This window comes from Salmo salar, chromosome 11 (assembly GCF_965601325.2).
Source record: "Salmo salar chromosome 11, fSalSal1, whole genome shotgun sequence".
NCBI lineage: Eukaryota > Metazoa > Chordata > Actinopteri > Salmoniformes > Salmonidae > Salmo > Salmo salar.
This window is the reverse complement of record NC_138301.1, coordinates 24,568,496-24,594,377: the sequence shown is the minus strand read 5'-3', so window position 1 is coordinate 24,594,377 and position 25,882 is coordinate 24,568,496. Positions and strand designations below refer to the sequence as shown.

Sequence of the window (25,882 nt, the reverse complement as noted above, 5' to 3'; positions counted from 1 at the left end):
CCAAGCAGCCTGCAAGCCAAGCCTGACATGCCGTCAAAAGGAGCAGCCAGACGTCCGCATAAGCCTCCTTCTGCCTCGTCAAACCTCACAGCCTATCTTGTCCTATCCGGCTGTGCTGTATCAAGACCTCTGTGTCTCCATCCAACCTGCCTGTCTGTCTGTCGCAACCTTCACTGTATCAAATGGAGCAGTCCTATCTGTCTGTCGCTCTGTCTTATACTGTGTGTTTCTCTAGCATTAAAGCTGCAATATGTACCTTTTTGGGCGACCAGACCACATTCACATAGAAATCTGAGTTATAGATCTGTCATTATCATTGAAAGCAAGTCTAAGAAGCCATAGATCTGTTCTGTCGCTATTTCCATGCATCCCGTTCTTAAGTTTAGTTTTTGCATCTTTTACTTTCAGTTTTGTTCACCAGCTTCAAACAGCTGAAAATACTATATTTTTGGTTATGAGAAAGATGGTACAGTGATTCTCTAACCTATACATACTTATTTTTTCACATAAACTGAAATTAGGCAAACTAATTTGGCTGAACAATTTCTGCATAGTACATCTGTCATGTTAATTTCAATTCCCAGTTAAAATATACCAAGTGAATTCCTTTTATGTTGTCTTATTCTTCAAAATGGAGTTATATTTCAGGATGTTTCGAATGAGCAATTGGAAGCATGGGAAATCTTTCAGAATGTGCCTTTTCAGTGATTCTCCAACCTCTGCCTGTCCATCTGTCCTTCCCTCTCCCAGTGGTCTGAGCTGGACAGACAAACAGACAGCCCAACTAACGTCCCAAAACAAGCTTGATGGGGTATGATTCAGAGGACTAACTGAGATCTGTTATGATCGGCCGCCCGCGGCACCCGAGGGCCTTTTTACAGGCTCCCGAGACAACTCCCTGTCATGTGTGCTTAGGAGCTGAAAAAGGACTGGCCTTTTCGCTGCCTGAAAAATGTGGTGAGAACATGTTGAGACAGGGGAGAGATCAGTCACGGAGAGATGAGAGAATTATAGAGACATTTAAGGAGTCCTTCAACACACAAGAGATCGAGCATCATGTCATTGCTCTCCGAGGTCATTTAGCAAACGCTGCACACAGACCTTTAGGAATAGGATAGATGTATCTCTCCCACTCGTGGAATCTAATGGAACAACAACCACAGCCTACTGTACAGACAACATCATTGAGGTTTGATTGATTCACTCAGACGAAGGAGTTGAATACAGAAATGGTATACTTCCTCTACTGTTGCTTTAATTTTTTCAAATAGGAGGTTATTTCAGAGGCCTTTTTCTTCATGTAACAATGGGAGATTATAGCCAATATTGGTGTTAATTAAAAAGTATGACAAATGTTCTCTCTAAACTCTGTGATCATCTATGATAAATGTACTAAATTACTATCCATCCATGTGGCTTTTGAGTCCAGTATGTATTACATGAAGCAACATAACTTGATTTTGCTTTACATTCCCCAACCCGGGAGCATGCAGCCGTGCCTTTCAGCACCTTGGACTTGCCTTTCAGCGCCTCTCTTCTCTCTCCTCCACATCATAAACATGACACCCTGGGAGCACCAGCTGCAGGTCCACCACCATAAAGAGTCTTTATGTGTCCGGCAATGCAGTTATCATTCATTCATAGGCTGGGGTCATGGGGAGTCTGAGGAACCTGGGGCCCTCTGTGTCTTCAAACTGGGGAGGAATAGAGAGGAAGGGGAGGAGGAGAGCGGTGTTGGAGAGACAGAAGAAGAAGAGATTTTGTATACAGGATAGCGAGACAGAGATGTGTAGAAAGAGGAACACACATGAGCTGTAGTATAGAAGGAGAGAGCAGGAGAAGAAAAATAGACATGAAAACGTTTAGGGAGAGGGAGAGATGGAGGAAAGATTTTGAGGTCAAACATTTGCACAGTGTGTTATGGTGACCTCTCGCTTGGCTGTTTTCTCAGCCTTGTTCCTGTGAACCGGGCCAGAGTGCTGTGTAGAGAAGGGCACCGCCTGGGTTATTAAATAGATCTGTCAAGGCCTGCTAACTGTTAGAGGGGAGCACAGACAACAACATGTGCCACAACAACAGAGCTGGCCAGATTCACACATGTACAGTATTTAAGGATGCAGAATTAAATCAATGTCCATGTATTTTGGAAACAAAGACTTAGGGCTACATTTCCATTTTTGTAATGCAAAAGCATTATAGAAAGACCTAACAATACCGTAAAAATTCGAATGATCTCGCAGTATGAATTCATTTGAAACTTTTCTTCAACAATGTGTGATATGAAGAGACAATTCTTTAACTAGAGTGAAGTAAATTGAGCAACATATAAATAGTTGCCTCTTCATAACGCACATTGTGGATGAAAAGCTTCCAATTAAATAACGCTGCCAGTTTATAATGAGGTTTATGGTAATTTTGGGACTTTGCACAATGCTTTTGCACTACTTCCATGTCGCCTTTAAATTATAAAAACTATAAACGGCTGCCCGCTAGTACGCTTTGGTCATTTTAGAAACTCTAATACAGTGTTTAGTTTTTTGAAATGACAGGAAAGAGAGAGCGAGAGAGAGAGAGACAGCGAAAGACAGGGAAAGAGAAATGATGCCTCTTGTTGTGAGACTCTGTCCATCTCGATGTAGCGTTGGAGGTTGTTGCAGCTGCCAAAAACATCCTAAAAGTGCTGAAACTCCAAAGAGATCCCATGTTGGTGGGAAACTAGCAGTTTCGTAACCCCAGGCCAGCGTTAGTGGTGATCAAGAGTGACATCAATCATCAGAGACCTTCAAGTCCAATGAGAACACCTGTCTGACTCTCAGGGTGAAACTGGACAGAGGGATGCCACAGCAAATTATGTTTCATATGTGCTTTCCTATGTAATAGTGCACTGACCGACACAAATTACTAGGACACACAAATAGAAACAAGTTGTATTGTAGACAATATACCAAACTATATTTGGAGTATTTTTTATATTGTTATTTTTTATGGAGTTTGTGTACGAAATTGGGTCACTGGACTAGGCCTGCACATAACGATAGTAGGCATAGCCTACACTCTTAGAAAAATATGTTCCATAAAGGTTCTTCGGCTGTCCCCATAGGAGAACCCTTTTTAGTTCGAGGTACAACCCTTTTTGGTTCCATGTAGAGCCATCTGTGGAAAAGGTTCTACATGGAAACCAAAAGGGTTCTACATTGAACCAAAAGGGTTCTACCTGGAACCAAAAAGGGTTCTTAAAAGGTTTATCCTATGTACATACAAAAAGCTGTAGTATCTTTGTCAGACCACTCAAGCCATGCGTAGGGTGGCATTGAGGTTCAGAGTTATTTGTTGGATTTCCTGGCCAATGTTCAATGCCCTCTGAGCAAGCTTTCGCATGTAGAGTCAGTGAGCTGTTCAGAGAGTGAGAGAGATCAGATTCATACAAGCCTATGGTCTTATATACTGTAGCTACTTTAAGACAGACCCAGCATGATTAGACTACCAGAGTCACAGTCAACGGGCTGTAGAGAGGGATTATTTCACTCCCAGTGATATCCATGTAGAGAAGTGTGATGGATGCTATTATGGATGAAGTAGACCTATATCAGATTTTGAAAAGTGAGTGAGTCATTAATTAGGGGTGAAGCTAGTAGTGGACGAACTGAATGGAGGATAAATTAAGAACACGGCTGTATCAAACATGGTCGGTTTAATATCTTTGTAACAAACAGTGTGTACTCAAAGTCGCTGCTGGCAGCTTGGCAATAAAAATCTATGTTTAGTTTGCGTAAATTATGTAGGAACTGTTCCTTTTATATTGATCAGCATAGGCTACTTTCTATTTGAGGCCTTCTCTTGAAAAGTGTTAAGAAGGTTGATTGTGAATCTTGGATGCGATGATGTGTACTGTCCAATATGAGAGGAGACATGGAGCAGAGGGCTGATACAGTGGATGTAACGTGAACACAACACTTAGACAATATTGTGAAAGGAAATAGAGGAAGAAAACAACAACAAACTAACCGTGTTCCACAAAATTACACACAAAAAACAGTCTCTGATGAATTGGCACTTAATTACCACTTGATTAGCATAATTATGCATGTTAATAGCATCTCAAATGAATTGCAGTTGTCAGAAGGGAGGAAGCATCTGTAGTGGTGGCTGACTGATACATATTTCTTCCCCATCCAGCAGCGTTGTGTTACTCTTCCCCCTAAAGTGTTTCCCATTAATCACTACACAGTCGTTTTCCTTTGGAGTGAAATTTAGAGTTTTGGGATAATTGGCCCATTATGGGACGCTCGTCACATCTGTAATAGAGGGCTAACGAGACCCCTGGTGCGCTGGCATTCAGAGAGGAGGATGGCAGAGTTAGGGCATCGCGAGTGGCATGGCGGGTGGAGGTGGAGCACGCACTCGTTCTCTTGGTGAATGCCGACATTTTTCATTTCTGACACTTTATTTGTAAAACTTTGCTATCTAAAAACGGATTGATCAAGGCCTTATTATGTGTAATGATTTTATGAAATATGTTACAAATTATGCTACACTGTCTTAGCGAAGAACAAATAAGGTTATTCATTTTTTGGAGCTGTATTGGGGTTGTCTGATTATATCTGCTAGGTGAATTAGAATGTTTATCAATAGCTGTGTTCCTTGTTGGAGGATTGGCTAACACTGGGCCAACACAAGAGACAGAGGTTGATATCAGGGTCTTGTGACTGATCAATATGGAGTCTTGAACTCCGAAAAACCTTCCTGTGTTTGGTAATGAGCAGAATGGCAAACAGGCCACTGGGGCCAGGTTACAAACTGAGACGGCAGCTTGAACAAGGGAAGTGAAAGGGGGGGGGGGATAGACAAGAGATGAGAGGGAAATGAGAGCCAGAGGAGGGGAGTGAGAGTAGAGTGAGAGATAGATTTCAACGTGTGCCAGGGTATTCTTACTGCCAAGAGAATCAGGAAAAAAAGAGCTACGATTTCTACACAGAAAATTGTCCACATAGATATAATCAAAAACAGTGTAGTAGCACCACTGATCCAGAGAGAGGCTCCTTAGACCTTCCTATCCCTCACTTCTCCTCAGGCTGACTCACTCTGGAGACTGACTGGAACATCATCAGTACGGTTTCAGTATAAGTTACACTGTCATTGACACGATATTATTCAACCAGTCCTAATTTCTCTTTGAAATTCAACAGCAATATCGATCAGATGAAATTGTAATGAACAAAACAGACAAGCATGAATAGTCTTAAAAAAGGTATGTTTCCCTAGTTAGGTCATACAGAGTCTTCCCCTTCAGTCAGTGTGCAGTGTTTCGCCAAAGTGTGTACTTTTGTTGAGTGTTTATGGATGCCTAGTGGGTGCGCGTGTGTGTGCGTACATTTGTTTGTGTGTGTGGGAGTACGTTCGCGTGTCTGTATGTGTATGTGTGTGCATCCGTGCTCGTGTGTAGGCTACTGTATGAGTATCTGGGGAAAGGGAAAGGGGATACTTAGTCAGTTGTACAACTGAATGCATTCAACTGAAATGTGTCTTCCGCATTTAACCCAACACCTCTGAATCAGAGAGGTCATGGGGGGCCACCTTAATCATCGTCCACGTCATCGGCGCCCAGGGATGCGTGTAATGGGATGTTCCAGTGCGGACCACTGGCTTGGTATCCTTCTGTCAAACAAATATTATACAGACTACCTCCAAAGCCAGTGAACATCAACAGGGTTGGTCTTGTATTTATATATCTTAGATGGGCCCTCCACTGCATATGCATTAGCCTGCTCCTGTAATTAGGGTTTGAAAGGTGGCTGAGATGTATGTGTATGCCTTCTTTCCTTAATAAATGCTGTGTTGAAGTGATTTAAGGACTGCTCCATTCCACTGCTTTTTACAATGAAAACAAGCTTGTCCCTGCAGTAGAAATGACAAGACAGGGTGTTTTAGGTAAGCCTCCACTCTTTACTTTGGCGAGTAATGCAAGAACGCTAACTGTCCGTTTTAATGGAAATTAAATGTGTTGGCATAATTTCTCTTTCACGTGCTCTTTGCTCTGCTGCCATACACGTAACATATGTGCACCCCTACAGACACGCACAAACACCCCTTCATTAGTGTTTCCTCTCACAACATAATCATCTTAAATGTTCTGTTTCTGTTTAGATGTTCTGAGTAAAAGTGTTACCGGGGGAGCAAAAGTACTTTTAAGAGTACTTAAAAAATTAGCAAATACCTCCATCTGTCCTGTGTTAAGTAAGCCTTCACCTCTCAAAGGCAATGACATGCATGACATGAACACACTCTGGCAACCTCTCTCACACACACACACACACAGACAGAGAGCTAGAGAGAGATAATCCAGCGGTTTGCCTTAATGAGAAGAGGCCCCTTATTTGATAATAACGTACAGTATTTCAACAGCCAGTAGTCCTCTCTCTCTGAGAACGCAAAGCATTAACAGAATGGAACACAGTATTTAGAGATACAAACACTGTATTGCAAAAATATAATGTGAAACATACAAAGGTGATTACTAAGCAAAGAAACTTACACTGAGTGTACAAAACATTACAAACACCTGAACTTTCCACGATATAGGCTGACCTGGTGAATCCAGCTAAAAGCTATGATCCCATATAGATGTCACCTGTTAAATCCACTTCAATCAGTGTAGATTAAGTGGAGGAGGCAGGTTAAATAAGAATTTTTAAGCCTTGAGACAGTTGAGACATGGATTGTGTATGTGTGCCATTCATGGGAGACCCTCCCAGAAGGACAGCCGTCTCTGCAGCACTCCACCAATCAGGCCTTTATGATAGAGTGGCCAGACAGAAGCCACTCCTCAGTAAAAGGCACATGACAGCCGTTTGGAGTTTGCCAAAAGTCACCTAAAGGACTCTCAGACCATGACAAAGAAGATTCTCTGGTCTGATGAAACCAAGATTGAACTCTTTGGTCTGAATGCCAAGCGTCACGTCTGGAGGAAACCTGGCACCATCCCTATGGTGAATCATGGTGGTGGCAGCATCATGATGTGGGGATGTTTTTCAGTGGCAGGGACTGTGACACTAGTCAGGATCGAGGGAAAGATGAAGGGAGCAAAGTACAGAGGGATCCTTGATGAAAACATGCTCCAGAGCGCTCAGGACCTCAGACTGGGGTGAAAGTTCACCCTCCAACAGGACAACAACCCTAAACACACAGCCAAGAGAATGCAGGATGGCTTCAGGACAAGTCTCTGAATGTCCTTGAGTGGCCCAGCCAGAGCCCGGACTTGAACCCGATCAAACATCTCCAGAAAGACCTGAAAATAGCTGTGCAGCGACGCTCCCCATCCTACTTGACAGAGCTTGAGAGGATCTGCAGAGATGAATCGGAGAAACTCACCAAATACAGGTGTGCCAAGCTTGTAGCGTCATACCCAAGAAGACTCAAGGCTGTAATCACTGCCGAAGGTGCTTCAACAAAGTACTGAGTAAAGGGTCTGAATACTTATGTAAATGTGAAGTCAGGCGCAGGAGAGCAGAGATGAGTGAACAACGCACTTTACTAGAGAAATAGCACACAGTAAACATACCAATGTGCGAACAATAACGGTTGCCACAAAACACGGGTGAAAACAGCACCCGGAAAAAAACTGCCGGAAACGTACCGACCTGAACAATAAACAATCACACACAAAGACATGGGGGAAACAGAGAGTTAAATACATGACCAGTAATTGGGAAATGAAAACCAGGTGTGTGGGAAACAAAGAGAAAACCAATGGAAAATGAAAAGTGGATCGGCGATGGCTAGAAGACCGGCGACGTCGACCGCCGAGCGCCGCCCGAGCAAGGAGAGGAACCGACTTCGGCGGAAGTCATGACAGTACCCCCCCTTGACGTGCGGCTCCAGCTGCATGCCGACGCCGGCCTCGGGGACGACCGGGAGGGCGAGGCGCAGAACGATCTGGACGGAGACGGTGGAACTCCCGCAGCATTGAAGGGTTCAACACGTCCTCCACCGGAACCCAGCATCTCTCCTCCGGATCGTACCCCTCCCACTCCACGAGGTACTGAAGGCCCCTCGCCCGACGCCTCGAATCCAGTATAGAGCGAACAGAGTATGCCGGGGCCCCCTCGATATCCAGAGGGGGCGGAGGAACCTCCCGCACCTCAGACTCCTGGAGCGGGCCAACCACCACCGGCCTGAGGAGAGACACATGGAACGAGGGGTTAATACGGTAATTAGGGGGAAGCTGTAACCTAAAACAAACCTCGTTCGTGCGAACACCGGGGCCTCACTGCGGTGACGGTCTGCGCTGGATTTCTGCCGCAGCACGGCCCGCTGAAGGTGAACATGAGCGGCGTCCCATGTCTCCTCCGTGAGCCTGAACCAGTCGTCCACCGCAGGAGCCTCGATCTGGCTCTGATGCCAAGGCGCCAGAACCGGCTGGTACCCCAGTACGCACTGGAAGGGGGAGAGGTTAGTGGAGGAGTGGCGGAGCAAGTTCTGGGCCATCTCTGCCCAGGGCACGAACACCGCCCACTCCCCCAGCCAGTCCTGGCAATAAGACCTCAGAAACCGACCCACATCCTGGTTCACTCTCTCAACCTGCCCGTTACTCTCGTGGTGAAAACCAAAGGTAAGGCTGACCGAGACCCCCAGACATTCCATGAATGCCCTCCAGACCCTCGACGTGAACTGTGGACCCAAATCAGACACTATATCCTCAGGCACCCCGTAGTGCCGGGAGACTGTGTAAACAAGGCCTCCGCAGTCTGTTGGGCCGTAGGGAGACTGGGCAAGGGGAGGAGATGACAGGATCCACAACGACCAGGATTGTGGTGTTACCCTGTGAGGGAGCAAGATCGGTCAGGAAATCCACCTACAGGTGCGACCACGGCCGTTGTGGAACGGGTAAGGGTTGTAACTTACCTCTGGGCAGGTACCTAGGAGCCGAACGATACCAGGATGAGCAGAGGAGGGTGACGTGTGGGCCCAATAGATCAGCCGGTCGCGGACAGCAGACGGAACATACATACGCCCAGCTGGACACTGGAGGGGAGCGGATTCTGTACGTAATGCCTGCTCAATGTCTGCGTCCAGCTCCCACACAACCGGCGCTACCAGGCGCCAGGACAGTGCATCTGCTTTCACATTTTGGGAACCTGGTCTGTAGGACAGGGTAAACACAAAACGGGTAAAAAACATGGCCCACCTTGCCTGACGAGGATTCAGTCTCCTCGCTGCCCGGATGTACTCCAGGTTGCGGTGGTCAGTCCAGATGAGAAAAGGGTGTTTAGCCCCCTCAAGCCAATGTCTCCACGCCTTCAAGGCTTTCACCACAGCCAACAACTCCCGGTCCCCCCACATCATAGTTCCGCTCCGCCGGGCTGAGCTTCTTCGAGAAGAAAGCACAGGGGCTGGAGGACCTCCGTTTCTCTCCCAGCGATCCATAGTCTGTAGGACGCGGTCCATGGTGGCGCGGAGATGATGGAGCATCGCCGCTTGCTCCAGGACACACTCCTCGACCCCAATAACAGGGGTACCTGCTCCTGCTGACTCCATGACGTTTCTTGGGTGTGTGATTCTGTCAGGCGGTGGGTGTAGCTGGTGCATGAAGTCAGGCGCAGGAGAGCAGAGATGAGTGGACAACGCACTTTACTAGAGAAATAGCACACAGTAAACATACCAATGTGCGAACAATAACGGTTGCCACAAAACACAGGTGAAAACAGCATCCGGAAAAAAACTGCCGGAAACGTACCAATCTGAACAATAAACAATCACACACAAAGACATGGGGGAAACAGAGGGTTAACCTCTATGGGCTAGGTGGGGCGCTTGCGTCCCACCTACGTAACAGCCACTGCCTGCCTGTGGCGCGATTTTCAAAACCTTAAAAATCCTATTACTTCAATTTCTCAAACATATGACTATTTTACAGCCATTTAAAGACAAGACTCTCGTTAATCTAACCACACTGTCCGATTTCAAAAAGGCTTTACAACGAAAGCAAAACATTAGATTATGTCAGCAGAGTACCAAGCCAGAAATAATCAGACACCCATTTTTCAAGCCAGCATATAATGTCACCAAAACCCAGAAGACAGCTAAATGCAGCACTCACCTTTGATGATCTTCATCAGATGACAACCCTAGGACATTATGTTATACAATACATGCATGTTTTGTTCAATCAAGTTCATATTTATATCAAAAACCAGCTTTTTACATTAGCATGTGACGTTCAGAACTAGCATACTTCCAGGGAATTCGCTAACATTTTACTAAATTACTCACGATAAACGTTCACAAAAAGCATAACAATTATTTTAAGAATTATAGATACAGACCTCCTCTATGCACTCGATATGTCCGATTTTAAAATAGCTTTTTGGTGAAAGCACATTTTGCAATATTCTAAGTACATAGCCCAGGCATCACGGGCTCGCTATTTAGACACCCGGCAAGTTTAGCACTCACCATAATCATATTTACTATTATAAAAGTTTGATTACCTTTTGTTGTCTTCGTCAGAATGCACACCCAGGACTGCTACTTCAATAACAAATGTTGGTTTGGTCCAAAATAATCCATCGTTATATCCGAATAGCGGCGTTTTGTTCGTGCGTTCCAGACACTATCCGAAATAGTAAAGAAGTGTCGCGCGCATGGCGCAATTCGTGACAATAAAATTCTAAATATTCCATTACCGTACTTCGAAGCATGTCAACCGCTGTTTAAAATCAATTTTTACGACATTTTTCTCGTAGAAAAGCGATAATATTCCGACAGGGAATCTCCTTTTCGGCAAACAGAGGAAAAAATCCCAAAGGCGGGGGCGGTCGGGGTCACGCGCATAAGCCCAGTGTCCCTTGATCGGCCACTTGAGAAAGGCGATAATGTGTTTCAGCCTGGGGCTGGAATGACGACATTCTGTTTTTTCCCGGGCTCTGAGCGCCTATGGACGACGTGGGAAGTGTCACGTTAGAGCAGAGATCCTTAGTAAATGATAGAGATGGAAAAGAAGTTCAACAAATGGTCAGACAGGCCACTTCCTGTAAAGGAATCTCTCAGGTTTTGACCTGCCATTTGAGTTCTGTTATACTCACAGACACCATTCAAACAGTTTTAGAAAATGTAGGGTGTTTTCTATCCATATGTAATAAGTATATGCATATTCTAGTTACTGGGTAGGAGTGGTAACCAGATTAAATCGGGTATGTTTTTTATCCAGCCGTGTCAATACTGCCCCCTAGCCCTAACAGGTTAACCTCTGTGGGCTAGGTGGGACGTGACCGTCCCACTCTATTCAACAGCCAGTGGAACAGCGTGGCGCGAAATACAAAAACCTCAAAAATGCAATAATTAAAAATTTTCAAACATACAACTATTTTACACCATTTTAAAGATAAGACTCTCGTTAATCTAATCACATTGTCCGATTTCAAAAAGGCTTTACAGCAAAAGCAAAACATTAGATTATGTTAGGAGAGTGAATAGCCGAAAATAATCACACAGCCATTTTCCAAGCAAGCATATATGTCAATAAAACCCAAAACACAGCTTAATGAAGCACTAACCTTTGATGATCTTCATCAGATGACACTCCTAGGACATGATGTTATACAATACATGCATGTTTTGTTCATTCAAGTTCATATTTATATCAAAAAACAGCTTTTTACATTGGCGTGAGATGTTCAGAAAATGTATTCCCACCTAAAACTTCCGGTGAATTTACTAAATTACTCATGATAAACGTTCACAAAATACATAACAACTATTTTAAGAATTATAGATACAGAACTCCTTTATGCAATCGCTATGTCAGATTTTAAAATAGCTTTTCGGCGAAAGCACATTTTGCAATATTCTGAGTACATAGCTCAGCCATCACGGTGAGCTATTCAGACACCCGCCAAGTACGAGCACACTAAACTCAGAATTAGTATTAGAAAAATTGTATTACCTTTGCTGATCTTTGTCAGAATGCACTCCCAGGACTGCTACTTCCACAAGAATTGTTGTTTTCGTTCCAAATAATCCATAGTTATGTCCAAATACATAGCGATAATATTCCAACCGGACAATAGTGTATTCATTCAAAGAGGAAAAGAAAAAACAGCGTGGTCACGTGAATGCGCATATACAATCTCTTTGTCACCAGGCAGACCACTGAGAAACTGAGCTACTATACTCTGCCCAGAGACAGGAGATGCCTCAATCTGCTTTCTGAAGGCTTTAGAGAGCCAATGGAAGTCTTAGAAAGTGCTACGTAACCCCACAGATACTGTAGTTTCGATAGAGAATCAAAAGAAGAACTACAAATTCTCAGACAGGCCACTTCCTGCTTGGAATTTTCTCAGGTTTTTGCCTGCCATATGAGTTCTGTTATACTCACAGACACCATTCAAACAGTTTTAGAAACGTCAGAGTGTTTTCTATCCAAATCTACTAATAATATGCATATTCTCGTTTCTGGGCAAGAGTAGTAACCAGTTTAAATCAGGTACGTTTTTTATCCGGTCGTGAAAATACTGCCCCCTAGCCCAGACAGGTTAACCTTTTACGGCTAGGGGTTCCGCTAGCGCAAAATTCTAAAAAAATTATTAGAAATATTGAACTTTCATACATTCACAAGTGCAATACACCAAATTAAAGCTTAACTTCTTCTTAATCTAGCCACCATGTCAGATTTCAAAAAAGGCTTTACGGCGAAAGCAAACCATGCTATTATCTGAGGACAGCACCCCATCAAACAAACACATGACAAACATAATTGAACCCGCCAGGTGCAACACAAAACTCAGAAATAACAATATAATTCATGCTTTACCTTTGAAGATCTTCTTCTGTTGGCACTCCAATATGTCCCATAAACATCATAAATGGTCCTTTTGTTCAATAAATTCCGTCGTTATATCTCCAAAATGTCAATTTATTTGGCGCGTTTGATAAAAAAAACACCAGTTCCAACTCGCGCAACATGACTACAAAATATCTAATAAGTTACCTGTAATCTTGATCCAAACATTTCAAACAACTTTCCTAATACAACTTTATGTATTTTTTAATGTAAATAATCAATAAAATTTAAGACGGGATGAACTGTGTTCAATACCGGACGAGTGGAGCGAGCTTTCAGGTCAGTACACTAGACTCGACCCTTGTTCTGAACAGCCATACTTCTTCATTACTCAAAAGAAAAACCTCAACCCATTTCTGAAGACTGTTGACATCCAGTGGAAGTGATAGGAACTGCAAGCAAGTGCCTTAGAAATCTAGATCCACCTAGAAAATGTATTGAAAACACTGTCAACTCAACAACATAAAAAATCCTGGATGGTTTGTCCTCGGGGTTTTGCCTACCAAATAAGTTTTGTTATACTCACAGACATAATTTTAACAGTTTTAGAAACTCTAGAGTGTTTTCTATCCACATCTTATATGCATATCCTAGCTTCTGGGCCTGAGTAGCAGGCAGTTTACTTTGGGCACACTTTTCATCCAAAATTCCTGAATGCTGCCCCCAATCCTAAAAAAGTTAAATACATGACCAGTAATTGGGAAATGAAAACCAGGTGTGTGGAAAACAAAGACAAAACCAATGGAAAATGAAAAGTGTATCGGTGATGGCTAGAAGACCGGCGACGTCGACCGCCGAGCGTCGCCCGAGCAAGGAGAGGAACCGACTTCGACGGAAGTTGTGACAGGGTAATTGTGTGTAGATTAAAAAAACGATTTAATACATTTTTTAATAAGGCTGTAACCTAACAGAATGCGGAAAATGTCAAGGAGTATGAATACTTTCATGAATGCACTGTAACTGATCACATAGTTCAGCTCTGATTATGATACCGTTTGTCATATCTGCATAGGACTGCTGAAGGTTTCAACAAATCTACAGATTAGCGAATGCAATCAAAAACACAGCGTTCACTGTTCCCTACCTCTTTATCTCATTTAGCTGCCATATATCTGTATGCTCTGTCCCAGGTTTCAGAAGCTGATAAACAGATTGGAAATTTAATTAGCACCGTTCCTTAATTTTCCTTATTTCTGTCATGTAAACTCAATTGGAGAATCCATATTGTTTTCCATTGAGTTTGTAACACTTTCCCCTTCCATAAATCAGTGTTATTACAAATGTGATACTGTATAGAGCGCAACTGTTTGAAAAATACTAGATGGTATTTGGTGACACTGCTCTTCATATCCGCACTCAGGGTTTTTACTCTGGTCTCATTGCTTTTCCAGTATAGGCAGTCACATGATGCTAATTAGTCATACTTGAGACATGACATGCCCAAGAGCAAGAGAGTGGTGAAACTATCCCCTCTTTTCCTCTAATATTCATACTCTTCCAGTGTGAAAGAAAGCATGAAGAATACATCCAGTCCTCTCTGAGAGTTGAGGACATTTTGCGGACACACACTGCTGCTGCGGCTCTCCATTTCGGCCTGCGGATTTGAATCCTTTCCTCCAGCGGGAATCAATGGTGTGATGGATCACGTTGACGTCCCCTTCCCCTGAGCTAAGACGACACTATCGCTTTAGCAGACGACATTTCCTTCCGCTGCCACTCTCTCTCTCTCTGCGCGTTATTGGCACACCCAATGGAGGTGAAGATGGAGGGATGGGTGGGTGGAGGGAGCTGAGGTGTCTCAAGGTTGCAGATGGCAGCCAGGAGCATTTATGGATCGAGATGGAGGATGAGGTTTGAGACAGGCCCTGACTCCATGTCTTCTTGGGGAATTCTCCTCAGGATTATTGGACTCCCGTTTGGAACATTTCCTCAGAAATAATTCATTTTATGTTACACAGAATACATCAGTTTACAGGTTAATAAAATGCATTCCATTTGGAAAAGTATACTTAAACAAATAAAAATGGCCAATTCAGACATTTTCTTTCATTCAATGTGTATCAGATATCACAACCTCCCTAAACTTTGCGTAAACAATACTGAGTATGTCCTGACCTTTGTATCAGCTCAACCATTTCAGTCCACTATTTACCCAAAATGGTGCACAAAACTCTCCAATAAGTATAAATAGCATCTATTTGGACCAGTAACCGAAAGGTTGCTGGATCGAATCCCTGAGCCGACAAGATTAAAATCTGTCGTTCTGCCCCTGAGCAAGGCAGTTAACCACCAACAACAACTGCTCCCCGGGCCCCAATGATGTGGATGTCGTTTAAGACAGCTGGTTTTGGGTTAAATGCGGAAGACACATTTCAGTTGAATGCATTCATTTCCCTTTCTCTGACATGGAAGGGTGTATTGGATATTAACTTACAGAAGACCAGCGCTCCCTCACTCCCATGGACAGCCTGTTAGTGCCCTAATGTCCCATTTGCATTATTGATGAGCAAACCCTGTGTCACCTCAAACATAGACTATTTAAGGGGAATAATTTTATGCAAACTACATATCGACGGCCTAATGATCAATTGGTCTCTGGTTTTGTGTTAATATGCAACTGTTGCAGTGTGATATGCATCTTCAATTAGACCCAAGTTGCCCTGCTCAAACAAGCGGTATGAAACAAGCGGTGTGCCCCAATGCATTGTGGGTGATGACATTATGACACTGACAAGTCTCCATTTTGGGTCAAAGCAGCAAGCAGCAGAGGCATACACAGAGTGCAATGATTTAAAAAGTAGCTGAATTGTCTTTCACAATATTTCATTGTGTGAAGCTAAGTCAATTCTATGAAGCCTTTTTATCCTGTACTACAAACACCCCTGATAAGTGATGCTGCTTGGACACTCTTCAGGTGTAATGGTTAAACAGTACAGTTGGCAGGCAGAGAGGCATGTTTGAAAGGGTGTTGTTGGATAAACATGTCCCTCTTGTCTTACATAAGCACATTTACTGGTGTTTACTAGAGCTGAATAGAGATTAGTCTGTCTTGTTTCCCTCGTTTAAGGAGACACATGATAAGATAATGATTGAACATCTATTGATAATAAAGGAGAGCCGCACACTCTAAGAACTCAGATCCAAAAATGTAGTGTCCAACGTTTCGACAGGTAAGCTGTCTTTATCAGGGTATAACGTTGGATATTACATTTTTGGATCTGTAACAGTTGTTGCAAGGAGAGGACCAAGGTGGTACGTGTTCATCGTGTTTATTAGTTCTGAACACTGAATCAAAAACAAAGTAGAACAAAGCGCAACAGCTCTGTCAGGTGAAAAACACAAGACAGAAAACAACTACCCACAAAAACCCTGTGGGAAAAGGCTACCTAAGTATGGCTCCCAATCAGAGACAACGATAGACAGCTGTCCCTGATTGAGAACCATACCCGGCCAAAACAAAGAAATACACAAAACATAGAAAACGGAACATAGACTGTCCACCCTAGTCACACCCTGGCCTAACCAAAATAGAGAACAAAAACCTCTCTATGGCCATGGCGTGACAGGATCTGAGCTCTTAGAGTGTGCAGCGCTCCTTTATTTTCAAGTTTTCCACTCTGCTAGCCAGCACCTCGCCTAAATAGGTGTGCATTTCTTTTTCCTCTAGATTGAACATCTATTGATAACATAGAGCTATTGATACCATGTCGTTAATTTTGGTACAGTAGAGGACTTTTGTTTTGATTCAACTGAGAGTATAACATTGCTCCCTCGTCTTCTTCTAAAATAATTTCAGGAAAAGATTTGTCATAGAGTAGTATTACCGCTTAGATATTTTCCTTGGGAGTTTTGGTTATTCCATTTCACAGTAAGTAACTTACTCATTTCCCAAGCCTATACGTTCTGCATATCTTTTAATGACAAGAAAAGGTCAGGGAAGATACATTTACTGATCTGATTGATGTCCAACCGTTTCAACTACTCTTCAGGGACGCCTCATCTCTCCAAAAAGACAATAATCAATGATGAAAGCAATTCTGTTTGTTGCTCACACAATGATGCAAATGGTCTCTGCCAGTGTTGCCATTGTGTCCCTGACAAATTGGGGATCCGGTTTGTATTCCGAGAGAAAGCCTGTCTCTTACAGAATGGAGCACGGCTGGCACAACACAGAGGATTTATCTCTCTGATTGATTGAAATCATACATTGATGCTTATCCGTTCAGCAGATACTTTTGAGCAGTGAATGAGTCTAAAAATAAATTGCTCAAAATAAGATTTTTTAAACAATCTCCCCCAAAAAGATGGTAATGTTCAGTTTTGTAATATATTGTTGTTGTAGTAAATACATATTACAGTGCCACTGTTTAGTCAGAGTCTCTCAGCTGCGTCTGGTTTGTTCCATTGCCAGGGATTCGACGTCAGAGCGAGAGATTGATTATTGTTCCTCATATGGAGTGCGAGGGGACACTAGGGACATGCGTGTCTGCGCATTGTCATTTATATCTATGACCTACAAGATATATGGATGTCAACACTTCCCATCCAATCAAAGATGGATGGTGAATATAAATAATTTAGCAGTCTGGCGTGGAGTGAATACACCTGCAATGGTCTCAGTCCCTCAGCCTGCCCTAACGCCCTCGTTTTTTACAGGGGGGCCTGTTTTGTTTTGAATGTGTTGAGAGTCAAACACACACACACACACACACACACACACACACACACACACACACACACACACACACACACACACACACACACACACACACACACACACACACACACACACACACGGCGAGGTGAGCTTGTTCTACTGCTGCTAATCTATCTCTCCCGCTGTGGTCAGCCCCAAGTGCTCATCTTCTCCCCTTTAATTCACAGACGAGGCGTCTGTGGCAGTGCCTGACACTCTAAATTAAGAGGCCCATAAAGCAGCTCCGCTTTGGGGATCTCAATCACGGGGTGAGGGCCCATCACCACCCCTCAGCCCCCCCCCCCCAGCCTGCCGAGTCCCTTTAAAATGAATTAACACCATCTCCTCCAGGACCAGGGATCCTGGGCCAGATTGATGGCCAGGAATAAAACGTCGCTCCTCACTTTTGGCCCTGCCACATATATCAGCTGAAAGGCCCATCGTTTATCAGGCACAATACTGCTATTTAGTATGCTGACTGCTACCATTAGGATAACATATAATAATGTAAAAGGGTTTAAGAGAGGCTCCTTGGGTCAGCGAGCCAGCTGTCAGTGGGTTGGATTTAGCTCTGGTTGGCGGCGTTAGGGGGAGATGGAATGAGACTGCTCTGCACCACAGAGCCTGTGGGGTTGGGGCTTTCTGGGTTCTTAGATGAACTAACGGTCTGCATACTGAGGTAAACCCAGGTATGGACATCTATCAATCCATCCATAGGTCGGTCCATAAAACCATCCATCTAGCCATCAATTCATTCATCCATCCATCTCATATACAGTACTGCTCATTGGCAAGGGTAGGGCAAAGTGAAATATGGGTATCTGTGGTTCGGCTCAGTGATGGAGTGGAGTGAATGCTCCGGGCATAAGAGGTCTTGGCACTCAAAATGGATCTGTCAGCAAACCCCAATGGTTTTCACCAATGGAGAGGTTGAGAAAGGGGCAGAGGGCATTTTGAGTGAAGAGAAGAGGGAGATAGAGGGGGAAAAATGACAGGAATAGCAAAAGAAAGTGATATACAATGAGGAAAAGGGATGAAGAGACCGCATTAGAGAGAAAAGGAGAAAGGAAAGGGGGATCAAAAGGAAAGAATGACAGAGAGGAAAGGACAAAGGAAGGGACAGTGACAGAGGAAGGGACAGAGGAAGTGACAGAGGTTCTGTCTACAGTGACAGTGTCCCCTCTGATGTTGTGTCACTCAGTTTGTTAAAGGACAGTCTTTCTCTCTCTCCTTCTCTCTTTCTCTCTCTCTCTCTATCTCTAACACAAGCAACCCCACCTGCCTGCCAATCGTGCTGGTGTTCCTCTGTAAGACAGCTGCTGTCAGAGCTGAAGGCCACTGGTACTCCCTGAGTCACCCTGAACTAAACCACTCTTACATTTCAGAACCATTATACAGTAACACACACATCACTCCTGTTACACACACACACCACACTCATTTCTTGTATCTTCAGGAGCAGCAATGATTCATTTTATGGTTCACATAAAATGACTGGTTATGGTCGTGTCGTGTGTGAGAAAATGTGAGAGTGTGTTTGTGTGCATGCATGCATGCATGCGTGCCTGTGTAGAGGAGCTAACATTCTTGTGAGTGATGATGCAGAGACTTGATGGGACAGTGACAGAGCTGGTGAAGACAGGACCAGTCAGCTCAAATACAGTTTAGGAATAGGGCCAAATACACAGGTCCTGACAGCTGTATAAAGTACTGGGGCCTCATTTATAAAATGGACTTATGATCAATTTTGATCTTAAGTATGACTTATGCAGAAAACCACGTATAAGTAGTTTTTTATAAAACCTTACTTTGACGTGGAAATGATCTTATCTCTACACAAAGTGATTTTCCTGCTGGTTATGTAGGGGTATTGCAGTTTGGGACGCATTTGCGTCCTAGCCTGTGGTGAACTTTGCATTAGCTTTATGAACAATTTGTTAGGGATGATCAATTAAAGGTGTGAGGAATTATTTGCCAGACGTAAGGTGTTTTGAATTCAAAACAGGATGCGATGTCCTATAAATAGAGTGTCCATTTTTTTTTAAAGTAACCATGGCTGCTCTTGCGTTATTGGAAGACATTGAAAACCGTGCTTAATAGCCCCTAATCCGGAAAGGAAGACACGCTGTAATCATGCCATTCCCGTATCTGTCCAATCCACTCTGGGATTCCTCACTACTGGGACATTCCAGAGGGAAATGAGTGACAGGTCGGGTATATCACAGCCATCATTCAGCCGCATCCTGCCACAAGTGATCGAGGCGATTCTACACGTATTGTCCACGAGACACATTACTTTCCCATTTAAAGCCGACGAACAGGTGCGCGTCAAAGCCTGAGTTTGTCCGCTCATTTAATTTCCCAGGTGTCATAGGTGCAGTTGACTGCACGCATATTGCCTTACGCGCACCGTCTGTAGATGGATATGTATATGATAACAGGAAGAATTTCCATTCATTGAATGTTCAGATCATCTGCGATGCCCGAATGCAACTACTAAATGTATGCTCCAAGTGGTCAGGGTCTACGCACGACTCATTCATTCTGCGCCACAGCAGAGTAAGCCTGCATCTAGAAGCTGGTGAGAGTGGAGGCGGGTGGCTTCCTCCTGAGTTCTTTTTTTTCCAGTGTAGCCTATTAATCGTGCAAAATAATGTAACACAACGGTTTTACCCTATTAGGCAACAGGGGCTATCCACTGAGTGGCTTCTCACTCCCTTTTGTCGATCCCCCCCTAACAGCTGAGGAAATGCGCTACAATTTTGCGCATGACAGAACAAGGTTAGTTGTGTAGCGCACCATCGGACTGCTGAAGAGCAGGAGGCATTACCTTGTTGCATCAGGTGGAAAACTCCTCTACAAGCCAGAGAAGGTAACTTCATTTAATAAAAATACTAAACTTAAATGTAGTTTTAAAATGGGTCAACTTAAAGCAACATACCATTTTATTGAAATTGCACACCCAAAGGTTCTGGCCAAATAGCTGAAAAAAGTTTTTAATTTGGCCCTATGGTTACTGAGATGTCCCCTTGAAGCTTGTTCATTTTGTAGCAATGCTAGTGTAAAAGAATGGAATCGGCTGATTCCTGTCATTTCCACTAGCATTGCAACAAAATGCAAACAGATTAAGTCGACATCTCAGTAACTGTAGTGCAAGTTTGTTTGACAAGAACATTGGGGTGTGCAATTTCAAACCTAAATATAAAATGTTGGCCTGTTTTAAGAATTAGTGGTTTCCCTCCCCAAAAGTGACACGCATAATACTGGTATGTGGTGTGCTCCACAACATAGCCCTGATGCATGGTATTGAAATGGATGTGGAGATTAGAATGGACCCTGAACAGCCTCCTAACCCACCACCCAACAGAGCACCTGCCCCGGCTGATACAGTGAGGAGGCGGCGGCAGCTCATAGAGAGATTTGTGGTAAGAAACAGAATGCCAGACAACATACAAAGCATAGGTTTTTTATTTACGTTGTGGAAAACGTTCAACAAGTGTTATGTAAATGAATCAAAACACTGAGTATTCTTCCGAGTTCAGTCACAATCTGCCCAACCAATGTGTTGAACTCGTTCTGGGTTTGCAGAACTGAGGTGGTCAACATGCGAACTGCAGATGTGGATGGACCCTTGACACCTGTGGCCAAACCTTCCCCTCACTCCTGGCAATTGCTGATTTGGGAGCCTCGCACACTTTATCCTTGGGTGGAGGGTGCACGGGCTGCAACACAGCTTCCCTTGGTGGAGGGGGCACACTCACCCGGTGCATGGGCTGCAATGCCGCTTCCCCCGTTTCTATGTGAATAAAATAAATAATGTCTTGTATATTAATTTACTGACAACCAAGTTTCACATTCTCTTAATTACTTACCGTGATCCAGTGATGTAGTCATGTGGGTTTCACACGCCAACTTCACCGTTTCCGATGTTACTGCTAAACCATGTAAAACTTGGAATTTAACCATATGAAAAATATGTGCGAGTGTATGCACTTTCCCCAATGATTGCCCCGATGCGCTGGTCCATTAGGGAGAGCTCCGGCATGCCAGGCCCCCCTCCCATTGCCTTAATGCTGTGGTTATGTATGGCTATTCTTTTTATCCCTTGCAGTTTGTCAGACCATTTCTTTTTCACATCAGCCACAGTTCTGTCTTGCTGCCCCACCTCGTTCACTGCAGCAGCGACACACTCACAAGCTACCTGTTTGGCTTTGTTTGTCAACCCGCTATTTACTCCACCAAATAATACGTGTTGCCTGTTTTCAATCTCCTCTACCATCACCGTGATCTCGCCTTCCAAAAAGATTGCTTTTCTCTTTTGGTCCATGGCGAATCCTGACAAAACCCTAATTTGTGCTAGCATTCTATAAGGGGAAATATCTGATTGTAAGGCACGTTCAGGTGCCATCAATTTTAAGTTAATTTGAGATTTATAGATCACAGGTGCGAAAGTTACAAATGGGCTTCTTAGAACCTGCCTAAGCAAGGCTTTTTTATGCTCAGTATCTTTTATGAATCGATCGTAAGCACAACGTCGGAAATTATCTTACGTCTAAGTTAAAGTATAAATCTAAGAACATTTGTATAAATGAGGCCCCTGGTGTGTGTGTGTGTGTGTGCCTACATGAAAAAATACTATTGTATACTATGGTATAGAGACTGTAGTATTTACTGAAGTGTTTTGGACATGACTGTAGTATACTGTAGTTTTGACAGTTTACTATTGTCACGGTTGTCGTAAGGAGAGGACCAAAATGCAGCAGGGAAGTGTATACTCATCTTTATTACGGACAAAGAAGGAAAAACCAAAATAAACACGTATACAAAAACGAACTAGACAGTCTTGTCAGGCACACACAGCAAAACAATAAACAATCTCCCACAAACACTAAACCAAACACATACCCATATATAGGACTCTCAATCAGAGGCAACTAGAAAACACCTGCCTCCAATTGAGAGTCCAACCCCAATTAACTAGACATAGCTATACAACTAACCAGAAAGAACATAGAAATACTAACACAGAACATAACCCCAAAACCTGGAACTAACTAACCAAACACCCTGCTAAATAAACCACCACCCCGAACCACATAAACAAAATACCCTCTGCCACGTCCTGACCAAACTACAATTACAAATAATCCCTAATACTGGTCAGGACATGACAACTATAGTATAAATATGGGCGCATCACTTCATGTCTTCTTGGAATGCAACACCCAGGAACTTGGCTGTAGGAGTGGTCTGAAGTATTTGCCCTTAGAGAGTGAGGTCAACTGTTTTGTTTGTCTTTCTTGTTTTGGACAATAAGACACTGGGTTTTTAGCGGGTTCAGTTTTACTCTCCACATGTTTGACCACGATTCAATTTCATTGATGCTTCTTTGAAGCTTTTTTGGCTGCATGGGGGACGTTGAAAGAAGATGCACAGTAGCATAGGTCATCAGCATCAGATTGGGGTAATAGATATCTGAAATGTACATTACAAATAGGAGTGGGCTGAGGGCGGAGCCTTGAACCTGTAAGACATAATCATTCCCACTGCTATTTCCCGCTGATCTAAAAAAAAAATTTAAAAACACAACCATCTGTTTTGGAAGCTTCAAGTTGGCATCCTGCAGCCTGTGCAGGAGCCCGTTGTGCCACATATTTTCAAATGCTTTTTTGATGTCAAAGAACACAGCAATGGTTACTTGTTTCCTGTTAAAAGCTCTGAGTGTCTTCTGCCAATCTCAGAATGTTGTCCATGTTGGAGGTGTTTTCTCAAAACCCTGCCTGGTGGATATAACCTGGAAACAGTTGTGTCCCTATAGCTGTAGGGAACACAAACATGGTTTAAACTTGGCATGTAGGTTTCTCACTTGTGGGTGGCACAAATTGTGATATGGGGGAGGGGAATGGGCAGGGTATATGCAAATATAATACTATAGCATATACTATAGTAATTACTGTAGTGTTTTGCGAACTGTAGTGTTTTTACAAACATTACTGTAATATTTACCATGGTGTTTTTGCGGTCTATAGTATACTGTAGTATTAACTATAGTATTCTACAATATACTATACAATTATATAGTAAGAATTACACATTTTCAACGGATACTACAGTGTGTAGTATATTATTCTACAGTATACTACAGTGTACTGCAGAATTCTGAGGTAAGCAGTGTATTATTCTATAGTAAACTATAATATTTTTTTATTTTTGTGTGTGTGTGTGGATGTGTGTGCCAAGTAGGTGTCAAAAGTAAATGTAATTGCTAAAATATACTTAAGTATCAAAAGTAAAATTATAAATCATTTCACATTCCTTATATTAAGCAAAGCAGACGGCACCATTTTATTTTTTTAATTTTAATTTATGTATAGCCAGAGGCACAGTCCAACACTCGAACATAATTTACAAACAAAGCATTTATGTTTAGTGAGTCCGCCAGATCAGAGGCAGGGGATGGACCAGAGATGTCCTCTTGATAAGTATGTGAATTGGACCATTTTCCTGTCTTGCTAAGCATTCAAAATGTAACAAGTACTTTTGGGTGTCAGGGAAAATGTATGGAATAAAAATACATAATTTTCTTTAGAAATGTAGTGAAGTAAAAGTCGTTAAAAATATAAATAGTAAAGTACAGATACCTCAAAATGATTTAAGTAGTACTTTCAAGTATTACAGGTGTGCCAAGCTTGTAGCATCATACCCAAGAAGACTCGAGGCTGTAATCGCTGCCAAAGGTGCTTCAACAAAGTACTGAGAAAAGGGTCTGAATACTTATGTAAATGTGATATTTCAGTTGTTGTTTTTTATAAATCAGCACAACATTCTAAAAACTTGTTTTCGATTTGTCATTATGGGTTATTGTGTGTAGATTGATGAGGAAAAAAATGATGTAATCAACTTTAGAATAAGTCTGTAACCTAACAAAATGTGGAAAAAGTCAAGGAGTCTGAATACTTTCCGAAGGCACTGTATGTGTGCTTTATGAACATGGGTAACTCCTCAATCCTTATGCATGTACGTGTTATGTTGTATATTGTACCTTAAGCAAAGCATATTTACCCATACACTATGAGTGAGCCATTTGTGTGGCATGTCTGACTATCAGAAGGTAATTGGTCTGTGCTTCATAAGCATGTCTACACATGCCTGTTTCCCTTGCCTTCTCTCAGACAATGCTCCCTCTCCTTTCTCATTAAGACAGAAAAAAACAGCAAACGTCCTCAAGAGGTAACAGGGAGAGAGAGAACAATACCCATTGTGTGTGTGTGTTTGTGCGCACGTGTGCATGTGTGTATAGATGGTGTACAGATACCCTAGCGTGTGTGTGTGAACACACAGCAGGCCCGTTGCAGGGCACTGATTTGATTGATAAATCCTCGCTGACGGGGGAGGAGAAAAGAGGCTCCATATAAATGGGAAATTAGCAGTGAACGTCGTCAAAAATAATTAACTCCCCTCCGCACCGCTGTCCATTAGGCCTGACACTCTGACACGGGAGAGGAAAAAAACGCTCGTGTCAACTCTGGCAGCCGCCCGCGTTGATCAGATAAACATTTTTTTGTTTTGTTTTGACGCCTGATTACAAAATGATTAGCCGGCGTGCCTGTCTCCTCCTTACCCTTCACCTCCCCCGCTGGGTGAGTGACAGATGAGGTGATCCTCTGCTGGGGCCGTGTAAGCTGTCTACCCTCGCCTCCATCCTCAGCACTGCTGCATGGGCTACATGACATTGAGGCCCGCTGGGTTTTAAAAACAGCTATTTATCCAGTTCAAACAAAACCTCCTTTTTATTTTATAAACCTTGATGTCACAGATGAGAAAATGTGTGACTAAAGTTGGTGTAGTTTGCTGTATTTTCAATGTGAACATGTGGGAGCTCATGTTGTTGTATTACACTCGATAAAATGTCTCCCTCAAAAGTGATATTTGTGTTGATGAGAAAATGTTTTTGTTGATGTGGTCCCCTACAGTATTCTCCATTGCGAGTTTATTACTGTGAAGAGGCTGTCCTTATTCTCCAGTTATGGATTATGTTAACCATACTGTTCTATCTAGCTGGGTGAATCATTCATCAAACACTCATGTCCCACACCAACTTTACTCCACCACAGATAAGACACTGATAGTATTCCTGGTGGGACTGTATGCTAGAGTAACAACAGTGGGCCAGAGTGTCAACCTGGATAAGACACAGACTCTGTCTGACTGCTAGAAGACGACTTTGCCTGGACATATTCCTGAATGATCATAATGTCTGATATAGGCCTACATAAAGTACATTGAAATTGGATTTACTAGATCAGCTTCGGCATGGTTTAATTTACTGAATTAAGAGTCCAACTATT

At 43.1% G+C, this 25,882-nt stretch overlaps 1 long non-coding RNA gene across 1 annotated transcript; it reads left to right on the top strand.

Moving 5' to 3' along the window:
- The first annotated feature begins 19,594 nt into the window (after positions 1-19,594).
- LOC106562308 (uncharacterized) lies at positions 19,595-25,529 on the top strand. The gene is made up of 3 exons (XR_001319005.3): positions 19,595-20,406; positions 20,826-20,959; positions 21,123-25,529. It is a non-coding gene; the product is annotated as an uncharacterized LOC106562308 (long non-coding RNA).
- Positions 25,530-25,882: the final 353 nt, after the last annotated feature.